This window comes from Anarrhichthys ocellatus, unplaced genomic scaffold (genome assembly GCF_004355925.1).
Source record: "Anarrhichthys ocellatus isolate YVR2014 unplaced genomic scaffold, GSC_Weel_1.0 scaffold1, whole genome shotgun sequence".
Lineage (NCBI taxonomy): Eukaryota > Metazoa > Chordata > Actinopteri > Perciformes > Anarhichadidae > Anarrhichthys > Anarrhichthys ocellatus.
In genome coordinates, this window is record NW_022280031.1 from 9,174,514 (window position 1) to 9,190,135 (window position 15,622).

Here is a 15,622-nt window from a genome sequence, read left to right on the forward strand (position 1 = left end):
ACACACACACACACACACACACACACACACACACACACACACACACACACACACACACACACACCAACTGTTAAACAAGTAAACGTGGTGAATGTTCGAGACAAGGCTTGAACTGGCCGGAGCAGGAGGATACAACAACAGTGGAACGACAAACAGACACAGATGATGTTCAGTAAAAAGGAAAATTCTGGTTAATTACGACCCACATTTCATTTTCGCAGTTTCTGACCATGATACCTGTTACTAAATACAAAACTTATTTGCAGAGATTAGGATGCATTTATTCCCCTGGTACAGTTTCTGATACTGAGCACTAAAGCGATTTCCAGTGTCATTCAGTCAGCCGCCCCACTATGACTGGATGAATATAACTGGTTGCAAAAACATTGTATGTTCCCAGATCTCAGCAATTACTTTGGCGAGTCCAGTGTTGTCATAATCGTCAGACACAAAAAGGTCAAATCCAGGGAAATGAGACTCAAGTCGTACAAACCGGGATAATCCTTGAAAGGCAAACCTCTCCGCCAGCAGTGGAGCGCCCAACAACCTGCGCCGGGTAATCACTGAACACAGCGGGAACACAAGAACACAGCTCAACCGCTAACTAGTTCCAGGAAATCCAAGAGGACCAACCAGGTGATCTAGCTTTTGGCGAGGGAGAGTATCACCCACTCTGTTTGTGTTTTGGTGTGTGCGTGCGTGAGAGCGCGTGTACACACTGTGTTTATGCAGTAAGGCCTGGTCTTTGTTGCTCCGGGGGCTGATACTGCAGTACAGAGCGGTGCAGAAGAGGAGGGGGAGCAGAAGAGGGGGGGGGGGCAATGGTTTTGAGTTGTACCACAGTGAGCTCATACTATTGTCCTCAGAAGAATGAAAGAAGAAAAGGAGAAAGAACAGAAAGCAGTGTAAAGGGTGAGTAAGGGTGTGTGTGTATGGGGGGGGGGGGCACTGCGTCACTGTGAATAATATGTCCATTCATCCCTATACACACAGGAAGACAGGACAGAGAGAAAGGAAGTCAGTCTGACCAGTTCATTGCCAGTAGGGAGCACACGGGAGGGTAGGGTCGTACTAAAACAACTACAGGAAGCATATATGTGTGTGTGTGTGTGTGTGTGTGTGTGTGTGTGTGTGTGGCAGGATGGGGGGGTTGGACTGAGGTGTGCGTGTCTGTTTCTTCAAATGAAAGGGCCTGAAGAAAAACAGGCAGCTGTGGAGTTCACCAATATAAACCTCCGAACCTGAAACCAGGCTGGAAAAGAGGGGAGAGAGACAGGAGGAGAGAAACTAGGCCAGGGGTTCGCAGGCTGAAGACTGTGTGTGTGGGTGTGTGTGTGTGCGCAAATGGATGACGATGCTATGGGACGTGATTTTAAGGCAGTTGAATGAAAAGGTAGTCTGAAGCCTCAGGTTGCAGGTTGTATTTCCTATTAAGATTCTTCAGAAGGGTGGAATCTATTAGTTCCAGACATGCCTGACTAATACTGCTGCACTACACACACACGCACACACACGCACATTTACACACGCACACGAGCAAGTGTGGAGCGGAGTAGAGGAAAAGATAGAATTACAGTACAGTAAGTGTTGGAGGGAAAACTATTGCAGGAATGGAAAGATTCCAGCCAATGTCTTTTCCTTGGGTCTGGACTTTCTTCTGAAAACAAACACACACACGGACTCGCACACTAAATCTCATGCAGGCATTTCCTCTCTCACCCAGAGCTTGAAACCTTTCGGAAAAGCAGTGTCGTCTTAAGGAGGCAAGTTAACGAGTTTAGTGACTTTCAGACATGGAAAACCCAGCTGAAGCCAAACCACGGCAGACCTGCTGTGTGAGGAGAGAGACAGGAGGGATGTAAGAGCTGCTCTGTGCTGGAGCATAAATAAGCCACGAACAGGAGACTTCAGGGGGTTGAAGTTAATGTTGTCCCTTTGGTAAAATTCACTTCTGGCCCAACTTTATAATGGAGAACAAAGTGCTGAAGAATGCTTTCAGCCGAGCAAAGAAAGCAAGCCTCTGACCTCCCAGCCTTTAGTTTTCACACACACCCACAAAATAAACATTAATAAGAAAAGTGAAGCCCTCCGTTTTGTGTCCATCGCCCCCCGTCAAAGCCTCTAACCGTGACTTCAGACGTCCGCTCCGTAGGGCTGGTTACGCCGCTGGACACACGCCGCTCGCTAATCGCTGCACTAACAGCTGCTTCCTCCACATGTCGGCAGTAGTAGAATTATAAAATGCAGAATTTAACTGCACAACAGCTGCTAGTACAGACAACAAGGTCAGCAACACCTGTCGTCTGTTATTTATGTTAAATTAAGCTGGTAGTCACTCGATAATCAAGGCTGTGGTTTGTTTTCTTCCGGCGGCGTGATGAATCGGGAAAGGACACGTCCTGACAGTTAAGACCCAATCAAGTAGCGAAAGCGGGTGTCTAGTGTCTACATCATCGTTTTCAAAAGGTCCACGGTTTCCCTGAGTTTTCAGCTCTTTGCGTGCTCCACTGATGACACAGGAAATGGATTTTGAAAGTAGGGCTCACTGACATAAAAGGCCAAAATCTGTGCTTCGGGGAAATATTCCCATCAGCATTTGTAAAAATCTTTTTAATAATGAATGAGCAAAGTTTCAAGAATACAGAACAGGCCTCCTAAAAGGAATAGATGGACATTTTAGGAAATGCTCTTGGAGTTAAGATGAAACTGAATACGAGGAAAGAGCTTGCCTGGCTACATCCAAACTGGGTAACACATTCGTCTACCAGCCAGCACCCACCAAATCTCACCATCTAACAGGTCATATGTTGTTTGTTGAAGCCGTAAAAAAACGTCAATATGTGGTTTAATTGGGGGGGTTATGTGCTGAAACATGTCTTGGTTGGCACAGTGACTTCATGGGGTCTCTGCTATGATGGACAGGAGAGCGGACTTGATTCTTATCGATGTGTGGAAATCCACATTACTTGTCCATGTTGCACCCTTCAGGGAGAAAAGAGTAAAGGGGGTGACAGGGAGGGAGTTATTGCGGTGGGTAGAACTCAGCGGGGGTAAATTCCTCTGCACAGCTACTCAGATCAGGAAGTCATTAACCCTTTACTAGCCAGCGGGAGGCTTCATTCCCCAGCTGGAGGAAGGTGTGTGTGTGTGTGTGTGTGTGTGTGTGTGTGTGTGTGTGTGTGTGTGTTAAGCCATGTGGGCTCTCGTCAGGGTTCCTCGCACTCCGTGAGCTGGGTGCACAGGTCAGGGGTCATGGGTCGCAAAGCTACCGGAGGGAGTCATTCTCCCATGTCAACCAACTGGTGGAAACCACCAACAATGATAGAACTATCAATTTCACCGCAGACCAAAGTACTTTTAACTAATCCTGCCACCTGAATCTACCGTTATATATGAGCAATCTTTCCGGAAGGATGTTCTACGTCGCAACACTTAACCCTCCTGACACCAGCAGCCATGTCCAACCATCGCATGCTCTGATTCCTCTCCTGTGGTGGCAGAGGGGTTGCAGCGTTGGGAGATTGGGGGTTGGGGTCCCTCTATGAATAATAAAAAAGGCTGCTTATCAAAAGTTAACTAGCTCCTCGCCCGTTTACAGCCCCCGCCTGCTCTACTAACCCAGTCTGGGAAAAGGCAATGACAGAGTGTTTGTGTTGGGGGAGGGGCAACGCCTCACAAAGACTGAGGAGAGATGTGTCTGCAGATTCACCGCGAAACGGCAGAATTACTTGACAGTTAATCGATTATTAAAATTGTTAAAAATTGTTCCGGGACTAAATGAGGTTACACACTATCTAACAACTACTAAATTCAAATGATGTGAGACAGGCCGCTAGGCTAATGCGTGTGTGTGGGTCATCCTCAAGGGTACCATCCACCTGGTGTCACCTCTATTTCCTGTCTCTGCCGGACACAGCCATCTGCGCCTCAGTCTGTTCCAACAGCCTTCATCTCAGTCTCCTCCTCCCCATCTCTCTCGCTCACAGACACACACACACACTCACGCACAAACGCTTCGCCATAGGGATGAAAACCATGACAGTATAGTGACCTACGCCATCTGTCTGAGGAGGAATAGATAGGTATCAGACAAAACCGCAAACATATATTATACCATCCTGGACCAGCAGGAGAGACAATATTAAGCTGAGCTGTCTCACAGTTTGAGTCTGTGCGTGCATGTGTGTGTGTGTGTGTGTGTGTGTGTGTGTGTGTGCTGTCTTTCCAGTGTTTCCAAATGACCAATTCAGAACACCCCCCATAATCAGCTTAGCAGCCAGTCAGAGGATTTTGACTAATCCACAACACAAGCATGGGAGGCAGCCCACTGCGTGTGCGTGTGTCCGCGTGAGTGGTCTGTCTGACAGTGTGTGTTGTAAATTGAATCAACCTCGACGATCTTGGACAGCGCCCCCTTTAAGCATCCTGCATTACAAAAAAAAAATCATCCAAGACGCGGGACTACCTTCAAACAGCGACGGGTGGGCGTGGGACCTCTTTCATGTGCAGACACATCAGGTGGGTAAAGGTTCACTCTCCTCTTTATTAGCAGGTTACCACTTGTCATAAGTCCAGTGAATGAGTGACGGTGTGTAATGACTCCCTACTTCCAGATTAAACAGTCATCAATCGTTCCTTCGCTCCTTCTTATTTCTTCTTTCACTCCTCTGTCAGACGTAGAAGGTCACCACCAATGACCCATTGGGACCTTGACGGCTTTTATGTGCATGTGCGCATGCATGTAAAGGCCCCACTGAGGGAAGCATCAGCACTTTGAAGCCTAATGCAGCGTGTAATAGCCTCCCTCTGTCATCTAATAGCTGTGCATGACAGCCTCTGTCACACAGCAAACTGTACACACACACACACACACACACACATATATACATAAACCCCAGCGGGGAAAAGATGCATGGTACTAAACATGTGTACGTGACTGGTATGTATGCAGCAAACTCTAATCACTGCATTCCAAGAGATATCAGTTGCATGCCGAAAATGGCCGTAGGGGGAAAAAAAATGTTAGAGATGGAGATAGAGGATAAAGTGAGAGCGCTGAGGGCGGGCAGCGGCACCGCAAGTCAAAGGCTGTATCTGCCGATACTTATCTGAGTGCCAGCGGAAGGCAGCAGGGCTGGGGTGGGGAGCAGGGGAATATGCTGCATCAGACAAAGGATGAGACCCAAGAACAGCAGTCGATAGCATGAGATACAATCGCCACATCCACCTTGAGGTCACAGCATCGCCGTTTGTCCCGCTACAGCGACGAGCTTCTTCCCCAGACAGAGGTGGGGAGGGACGGGGAGAGGCTTTAACCGGGGGTGCACGATGTAGTGACGCAGTGGAAGGAGCGCCAGCCACGTTTAGATGTGGCCCTCTTAAATATACAGTCTGTGTGTGTGTGTTCGCTCAAGTGTGTACATGTGTTTTATTTATTATCCTGATGAATTTCATCCTCTGTGATCTTCTCACAACTTTACATTTCTCATGTATCAACAACTGCCGCCTGCCACCATGGCCTTGTGGGAGATTAGGGATCATTGCAGCATAATTGCACAACTGCTGAACACTTTTTAGTGAAAAATCAGTTCGTTAATCTACAGGAGAAGTAACGACAATTTTGACAAATTTTGCTTCTTTTCTTTGTCCTTTATCGCTGCAAATTCACTGTTTCGCAGACAATATATAATTTTTCTTCTGAAATAGAATCAACAACGGATTAATTAACTAAACAATTGTGAGATTCACAGATAAGGAAACTAATCATTGGCTGCAGCCCTGAGCCGTAACACTAAATGCACTTATATAAGAACTCTCCCAAGCATACTGATCTGCCTGCATGCACCATTAATGTGTGAGTCAGAGAGTGTTTTGGCTCTCAACCCTTCATCAGTGACGGCAGAAAAAAGCTGAATCAGGATCGGCCTATGCAGCAACTAAAATCACCCCCCCCTCCCCTTTTCTTCTGCATCCATTTCACCCTTCTCTCCAACGCGCTGCTCCAGAGGTACATCTGATATATAACTCATCCTCCCGCTTGCTAATGTGTGGTGTGCATGTGCATGTGCATGTATGAGGGAGACGTGGCCTCGCTGTGTAATGACTCCTGCAGAGGCTCCCGCTCAGAGAGCCGGCAGTTTGCCGGCAGTGACAGGCCGGCCAATGAAATATGGCCACAATTTCAACCAGGCGGCAGACTGTCACAAGAGCCCTTTGCGGATAGCGAACCTGGATACGTGACGAACAGTTACGATGTGCATGGAGACAAGATCAGAGCCCCACCCTACCGACGCCTCACCCCATGGAGAATGTAGCATTGCGGTATAAACTATTGAGAAACGGGGGGGCTAATAGCCCCCCCCCCCCCCCCCCCGACAGTGAAGATCAAATTCAGCCAGTAAGTTACATTCGTCATCACTTGCATTCCCACCTGCTCACAGAGCCACCCAGGCATTTGTCTGAGTGCTGCAGAGACATGGGCGGGCGGGTGGGTAGAGAGAGAGAGAGAGAGAGAGAGAGAGAAAGTGAAAGTGGGCCAATCTGCATGAGGGAGCTCCCAGGGAGCAGGACAACTCAACACCTCAGCTAAACAAACCACCGCAGCAGAATTTTGTTGAACAGCACAAAAGCAGCACAAGGGACTCCGGCTCAGGAAAAAGACTCTTTCTTTGCTCCCCTCGTTCCGTTTCTCTGCAGCATTGTTCGGTCTTTAGCTGTTTTACATTTACTTTCTTTCATAGTAACAAAACAACGCTGCTCTCTGGAGGTAGACCAACAAGCATATAGAGACCAACAATGTTCTCCTTCTTGCTTTACTTCTTTCTATTGTGCAGTTTACAGCAAGTTTACAACTAAAAGGGACCACGGCTTCCCTTCCATTGCCACTCATTCGATTAGTTTATTGTTGACATGTGATGGCATAAGGAGATGCATGCAGCATCAAGTGAGTTGAATTATCCAATCACCAATAAAATATACTTGTTATACTGCTGGTTATGTTTTGAGGTCATTTAGGCGACTGTTTCAGTCCCTTTCGCTCTTTTTAATTTTGAAATACCAAGACTGGATCTTTCATTTTACCAGGGAGAGGGGTCTTGAGATTTGTTTTACACCTCCGTATGTATGCACGGAGGCATTTATACTCTATGCGCTGCAATAATCTCTGAAACGTCACAGGGCGTACGAACAAAATGAACTGTGAAGAATCAAAAAGACAACGAATGTAAGAGATACGCTCACAGACTGTAGCTGTCAAAAGCCATAAACTAACCTCCATAAAGCCGAGGAGGGATTGTAATTGTCTGTGAACTCATATCTCATATTCATGGGCTACTTTATTGCCTTTGTACAAACCCTGCAAAGAAAGAAGTCAAGTATTACTTGCATTTAAAAGAAATAAAAGGTTGAAAATCCTGTAAACAATTTGATTTGGCGGGCAGAAATACTGTATGTACGCAAATGAATTTTTAAGACCTCTTGTTTCTAAAGCATTTCAAAGCAAAGTGGCCTTCTTTGTATAATCCCTAGACATTTTTGTCTGAACTATTTGTGACAGTCACGTGATTGTGCGCGCCAAGTTACAAATACGGGGAGTATAGACTAAGCTTCAAGCTGTGAAGATTACATTTGGCCACTCAAGAGTGTGATCACAGTAATCCTCAATTCAAAGTAATAGCTTGAAGGAGTGCCGTAGCCTGTACGTGTGTGACAGTCACTAATATATACAGCAAGTCCACGCACACTGATCCACATGTCCTGCCTGCTACTTGTGGCACTGGGATATCACTGGCCAATCAGTGAGATCACAATGGATGCTTGTTGTGAAAGTGGTCTGAAAGAGGACTCGGGTTCAGTTCACCGTGACACCACCACAGCGTTAAAGAACACTTTCTACTCAGACGTTTTTTTTGTTAGAGATTAGCCTTTAATGAATATGTGGGGCTTCTAGACAGAGCAGGAAAATGAGCTTATAGAAAATGCACAAGAAAGGCCTTTCATTTCAGCAGGCTTAATGTGAAAGTGAAACAGATTCTACTAATCACCGTCTGCATGCTAGTTGGACAAACTCGCATGTGTTGCTCTCAAATTAAATTATGTGTTCCTGCATGAAATGTACACCTTAGTTAAAAAAAAGCAGTTGTTTTCAAAGTGGACTGACTTTGTTTCCAGCATCCAAAAGACGCACAAAGGATGCTGACGCGGCAGCTGGCAGAGGGTTTAGACTTAGAGCACGACGGTGTTTTCCTTGAACAGGATGAGCTGCAGCATAGAGACACTATTAAACTTTACGAGATCGTATCAGACAAAGATTAGTCCTCCGCTGAGAACTGGCATAAAGACCTGACCGACAGTGTAGAGACGCAGGGCACCGTTACACTCTTCACTTCTTTTAACCTCGGTGGTCTGTAGCAGCCTGAAGACAGTTTTTTTAAAAAAGGTAAAAAAGTACAAAAAACGGGAACGTTGGAGATGCTTTAACATGATCCTTTGTTTTAAACCAAATGTATGAATGTTGTAAGTAGGCAACAAGGCATACAAAGCAGGTGTGTGATTTGGTGTACACTCATTTAGTAGTCAGAATAAATCGATCCCCCTGCCGCAGGGCGAATTTGGGGTGATTTGAGCTCACTGACCAATTAAAACTCTCTCTTTATAAACCATAGCACTACACACTGCATTATTCCGCAGTGCAGAAAAACTCAAGTAAGCCCTGAGAAAATCTTCCCAGTACTTGGAGGGTAAAAGCTAGAACAACAAACAGTAACGTCGGAAAGTGTAACTGATCAAAATCTCCCCAGAAAGAGAGGATACTTTGTAAACCACTGCAGGGTGAGGAACGCTCACCTGAGGTCAGCCTGAGGGCGCGCTGACACCATGAACACAGCCTTTGTGCTACTCAAACACACACACATACACGCTATTGTTTTTGCTTTCTCACACACAACTGCCTACACAGCGAGCGTGATTGCATGCCACCCACATGATTGTCCCGACGGCTCAAATATACCCGTCTCACGGGTCGTAATCTTCACAGTCTGTCAGCTACGCTCCTCCTGGAGGCAGCCTGAAGTGCCCACTGCTGACCTGAGAACTGGTTACGTTTTGTATTGATTGAGACCGACCATTGTCGGTGCAGTGGGAAGCTCGGCGGCACAGGGCTCCTTAATAAAAAAAAAGCAAGGTCAGCCATTGTTGATGATCCTGGCTAGAATTTAGTCGAGAAGAACAGCACCAACGTCATCCAGGCAACACCTTCTGCAGTCCGATCATAATACTGTGTGCCAGTTCTGCCGTTTGCATTTGCATAGAGACACAAGGCAATTGTTGCTGTGATTACTGATTTCTAACTGTAAAATCCTACTTTAGAAAAGAAGTACAACCTGCTGAGCAATGAGTTGGTTTTTTTTGGCCTATTCGTGTCAGTCTTCTCATCTGTACCTGCAATAACATGCTCACACCCACGCACACTCTTGTGCCGTTGTCCCGTTTGAACAGTCGAAATGATTAAGTGGATGTTGTGAACGGAGAGCCCGTCTTCACTCGTTGGACTGTGCATGAGTAAGATAGGAATGGAGAGTCGCTGCTCTCTCGCTCACCCTGAGCTTTAACCTTCCGGAGGAGGCGGGGTCAATGATGGGACAAACTTCTGGAAGTATCAGACTCTTAGAATCAAAGTCCAGCGCCCTCCTCCTGACATCCCTACGATAGGCCCTGTGGTTAAGCTGAGTCTCTCTCTCTGTCGGTCGTCCTGCCCTTTGACACCATGCGAGCCTGGAGTCTTGTGAGCATCAGACAAACGATAGAAAAACAAAGCTATCTCTGCTCAGAAACGGACAGCCCTGATACCAAGAGAATACACCCATCCAACGGGAGGAGAGCAAACACAGGGTCGATGACTCTACGCAGTGTGTGTGTGTGTGTGTGTGTGTGTGTCAGAGAGGGGACGGGTCGGACTCGGCACAACACAATGAAGTGCTGCAGTGTGGGCGGCCACACCCTTTCCTCCTAGCTCCCCTCCACGGCCTCCCACACGGCCCATCCAAACTTGGGCCCATCTCAAGCCTTGACGAGATTTAAAAAGAATGGGACAGAGGGAGTGGACGTACAGGAATGAAATCCCTGATATGTTAAAAGAAAAGAAAAAGGGAGTGAGACAGAAAGGAAAACAGGAGGGCAACAAATAGACTCTGATGAATGGAAGAAAAAGTGAGAGGTTTGAAAGGTTCGCAGTTGTAGTTGTCAAAACATGACAGAAACCGGGGAGAGACAAAATGGGACAGGGGGGGGGGGGGGGGGGTAAGAGAAACAAAATGGGGGCGTTAAAACAGTCTAACAGGAGGCAGATAAATACTGAGGAATCTAGAGGGAGGGAGAGAGAGAGAGAGAAAGGCAACGCTCTCTGTAGCATTGTGTTCAGCAATTATTGATGCTGCGAGCACTTTCACACGCGGCGCAATCTGCGCATCATAAACACGCACACATGACGCAGAGCTGTGGCCAATATATGTACCGACGGCCGTCCCTCCGGAAGACAGGACTGATGTGTCTGTGGCTGGCAGGGGAGAAAAGTGGAGGTCAGAGGTCACAGCAGACCAGGGGAGGAGGGGGTGGGGACATGTGGCCCACACCTGCTCTATACTTGCCCCAATGGACTCACACTGACAGATCATCACAAGCCAGACACAAGGTAAAGCGAGGGAGTCATTAGTGCCGTTTACTGTTCAACAATCCTCTCTCGTTTGAAAGACTACAAAGAGCTCTCCTTCTTGCTTTCCTTCATCCCTTCCCTGCCTGTGTTTTTCCCTCTCCCTGGCTGGCTCTCATTCTTATCCGCAGAGGAAGCCCGTTTGATCTAGCAGAGTCCTGCTGTTCTCCCACACACTCACTCTCTCTCTCTCTCAAAAAAAAGGGAAACTCACAGACCCTCCCTCCCCTCCCTGGTAGAAATCAAGACACATTCTCCCCGTTGTACCAAAAGACAATAAAATAATTCATGAATTCAAAATGGCTTCGATGCCGTCGACGCTGTGCCGAGGCCAGCTGTGCTGTGTGCATACGGAGCATGTAGAACGTAAAGGCTTACGACAGCGACGACGGATTTCACTCCGAGGACAGTGGCCATCATTGTCATCCGCCAGTAAGAGCGGGACACAATGGAGAGGGATACAGCCCGGGACCTGACTCACACATACTGTAAGCCTTCCTGGCCATTATCGGTAACAGAGACGCTGGAAACAATGGGCGTTAAGAGGCAACGTGTTGTGTGGAGATACAATAGCGGCTTTAATAGAGGACCGTTTTGCCAAAAACATCACTGCAGGTTTGTTTTTCTGGAATTCAGCGTAATTATTATTTTTTTTGCACGCCCATTAACTGCGGTTTGTGTATATTAAACATTACTTTCAACAATCTTTCAAAGTACACAATCTCCTCAAAGAGTTGCGTGCCAGTTGCTGAGAAAGCATTGCCGAGTTCTTCAAACCCAGAAAAAGTCAAAAGTCCTGCAAATAGAGAAGAATCCGTTTGTCTTTTCTTGTATTATAGTTATATTTCTTCTGCTCAAACACCTGTATAATGCTATTCATAAAGCAATACACACTCAATGTAAAATCATTCTGTAGCAGATCCTATTGTTGCTGGCGGAATATGATTTCTGGCATAAGATTTTTCTTTTACCGTTATTTTTTTGTCCTTTTTTGCCTTCATTTGACAGGACAGATTGAGACGGGAGGGACAACATAAAGTACAAGTCAGACTCGAAGCCGGGCCCGATGCGGTGTGGATCAGCCTTAGTACATGTACACCCTGTCACAAGATTCTACAGTTGCATACCAACACACACACAGGAAACCACATGTGCACATTTCACGTGATGTGAAAGACTACCTATGATTATGAGTGTACAGAGCAAGACATCATTGTTGACCTTCTTCTTTCGCCGTCTTTGTTAAAACAATGTTGTTTGGCTGCTCAGAGGAGCCGCTCCAGTTGCGTTTGCTGACCCCAGTGATCGACACAGGCCTCATCTAGAACTCTTGAGACCTGTATTATTAAAACGCTTTGCTGTTACCAGTCACCACAGGTGTTGACAAACCAATCTGGGCTGAATTTTGAAGTATTATAAACGCCTCAAGAGCAGACTCCCAACTTCAGATGTCAGTGGTTTGAGTTCTTGCCAACTGCTGCATGGGTGGTGAAAATTCACCCTGTTTTGATTTTGACATGGGTGAAGTATTTTGAGTTTAAAATACAACTGAAACAATTGGGACCACAATGCTTCCGAAAGGCTTTCATGCGTGATCAGATCCGGCAGTGGGAATCCACCACTCCAGACTGGGAATCTCTCTCTCCTCCGCATTCCTCTGTGGAAATACCAGCAGCACACGACAAGAGCCCCACTCTCACTCAGCCACTCGGCCCGCTGCCTCCCACTGCAACCTCTACACACAGAGAATGCCTGTGTGTATATGTGCATATGTGTCATGGACAGCAACCTTTAACATGCAACGCTGCCCTCAGACAGAAAGAAATCACAGAGTAAGGGAGTGGGAGAGAAAAGATGTGGGGGAGTGATGGGGGGGGCACCAGAACATGCTTGTGTCAAGCGGCTATGCCACGAATGTGATGAAGAGATTGATGGGAAAGCTTCTTTGTGCTAAAGGGTACCCCCCCGCACCCCCACACACACACACACACACACACTGTCTTTACCCTTTCTTCTTCTTGTCTTCTTTGTCAACCTCTCCATCATTCCGATACTCATCCCAGCTCTGCACAGGTCTAGGCAGAGGTCGACTTCCTCCTCACAGAGTGTGAAGCACATTGTGTAAGATCTGTATGGAGAAGCCCTGTTCTACATGGGCCACTGCACAGCAGGAATGAGCATGTGTGTGTGCATGTATGGAGAGGGACGTTCCCGTTTCCACTATGTTTGAAGCACATGGACTGAGTTGGAATGTGAAGGGGGAGGAGGGGGGGGTGGGGGGAGAGCAGCAGTGGGAGGGTGAGGGGAGAGGCTGTGGCGGTAATCTGAGAGGGGTATCCCACAGCGCAGGCCAGCACATGGTCTGTACACTGCGCTGCGGTGAGTAGAGCAACACCAGAGGGCCTGGTAGGCACGGGCGTTTCCTACCCGATGCTCCTTTGATGAAAATAACAATGTATGACAGTGTCACTGCTTTTGCAGCTGTTGAAAGAATATAGATCGCACAATTGCAGTTACTATATGCAGCCTTAACAATGCATGTTGCACTGGAAGTTTATTCCTATACACCCAATTAACTCAATATTCTGCATGTGTGAAGATATTAGTAGGGCTGGGCAATACATTGATATTACATTGATACCTTGATAAGAGACTGGGTCACATCTCAGATTGTAGATATTGTCGTATTGTCTTTTCCTGCATTACAGTAACGTGATGTCATCTTCTGAACATACCAGACTGTTCTATTATTTGACTTTAGTCATTATATCCACATTGCTGATGATTAGCTATCCAAAAAATGTCATTGTGTAAATATTTCGGTAAAAGCACCAATGGTCAACTCAACAAGATCGCTGCAATATTGATATAGAGGTATTGGGTCAAAAACATTGTGTTATTTGATGGCCCAGCCCTAAATATAAGCGTTTGTGGTCCAGTTATTTATCATTCGTCTCAGCACACATTGCTGCAATGTGTCGTCAGTGATGATGGAGAGCAGCAGTATAGTGATTTATTAAGTGCTCTGCAAGTCTTGCTCAATTAAAATACTTTGACTAAGACCATTTTAGGACTCAATTTTGTTTCGTGGGATTTTTTACCAACACCATCCAACTGTATTGTACTGGTATTGTCTCACAGAGCTAATTATTTTTACAATTGCAGCACCTCTCAATAATGGGACACATTGCAATCAGCGGATGTGCTGACTGCAGAGGGCTCATTGTCCGACTGTGATTGGATCTCGATATCTTCTATGATGCCGGCTCCTTCAATCCAACCTGATTCAAACACCACCAGAAGAAAAAGCAGCACTGCATCGACCGGACCACTTTACCATAGCATTGCCATATAGTAATGAATTAAAAGTGCAATGAACCGTGGAAAAAAGTTTCATAAACATCTCCCTCATCCTTTTTAACAAACTGTGCATGTTCATACATTAAAATACAACAATCTCTCCACAGGCATTTCAGTGTTTCTTTCAAAAGACAACTTTTCCAGTGAAAGCACATCATGGGGCGGGTGGGTAAAATGCATAACGTAGTAGCACAACAGACATCCAAACTCCCCCTCTTTTGGGTTTGTACATATCAGGTTCAGAGACTTTGACATATTGCGACGCCTCAGGACACGCTTAAACATGCGTGAGTGAAGAGCACATATCAGCATGTTTCTCACACACACACTGTTGCCTCCTGGCCACGCTCGGTGAGAGGCAGAACAAGAGAAAGAGCGTGCTAACAGGAGCCTGAGAACCAGCGAGATACATATCAGGCCCGAGGTATGTGCGAGTCTCTAAACAGCTCAAGCACGTGTGCAGCAGGTAAACCACGTTTTCGGGGTGGGTTCATCCACGCCGGGCAAACGCGAGTGTGAACACACCGATCACGAGTCGTCCCACGCGGGTGAGTGAAAAAGGAAGGCGACAGGAGGAAGTCTGATCTCTACATCCACTTCCTGCTGCTACGTAACTGGTTAACAGTGACCTCAATGTAACCCCCAGCTGAGGTCAACATGTTAGCAGCACACACACACACACAGACCGCACAGCCGGCACGCTGTTTAAGTGAGGTGTGTGTGGAAGTAGTGCATCTGGTTTGAGTGAGAAGTGAGGGGGCCTGAAGCAGCTTTGAAGGGCTGAATCTCACTGTTTTCAACATCAGAGAGCAGGTGATGCTCCTATTCAGCCATCTAGCTTCCTACCCACACAAGAGAGTGTGTGTGTGGGTGTGTGTGTGTGTGTGTGTGTGTGTGAGATGACTGTGGGAAAGAATACTACAATACTCCCACATGCAAAAGTGGGTTTAAAGTAAAGCTAGGACTTAGCACTTTAAACAAGCCTCTCTATCTCTAAGCCTGCGTATGTGCGGCAACAAACACTGGGTGAAAATAGGGGAAATCTCAACCAGAGCAGCTTTGATGCTGGGAACAACTAAAATAGAACTGGTGCATCTACATGGCAACCAGGGGGAAGAACACCGTGTCCTCCTCACTCTCATTCATAGAAGAAAAGAGTAGAGAGAGAGAGAGAGGCTGCGTGTGTGTGTGTGTGTGTGTAAGTGATGCAGATTCAGCTGAGAAGAAGTGATGAATGGCTTCATTAAAACAGCATTAGCAGAGGTGTGAACCTGAATGGTGAGTGCCACTGTGCCAGCATGCAGTGATTGCCCAGTTCCAACACACACAAACTGCTGAAATTCTCCCAGCACTAACCACCCATCCTCTTGGCATCTTACAGTGTTTGATGTCGATGCAAGTTCAGAACATGACCTCGGGGCTTTTCATCAATATCAAGCTTGAAACATTGGTGACAGGCCAAATTATTTTCAAGATACAACAATTCAGACTTTCCTTTAATCTAACCGGCTTCCCTTCATCACTCACTCACTCTCACACACACACACACACACACAC

At 46.6% G+C, this 15,622-nt stretch overlaps 1 protein-coding gene across 2 annotated transcripts in view; it reads right to left on the reverse strand.

The window, feature by feature from the left end:
* Positions 1-15,622, reverse strand: part of srgap2 (SLIT-ROBO Rho GTPase activating protein 2) — a 49,172-nt gene that overhangs the window by 26,616 nt on the left and 6,934 nt on the right. The gene's annotated exons all lie outside the window — the stretch shown is intronic.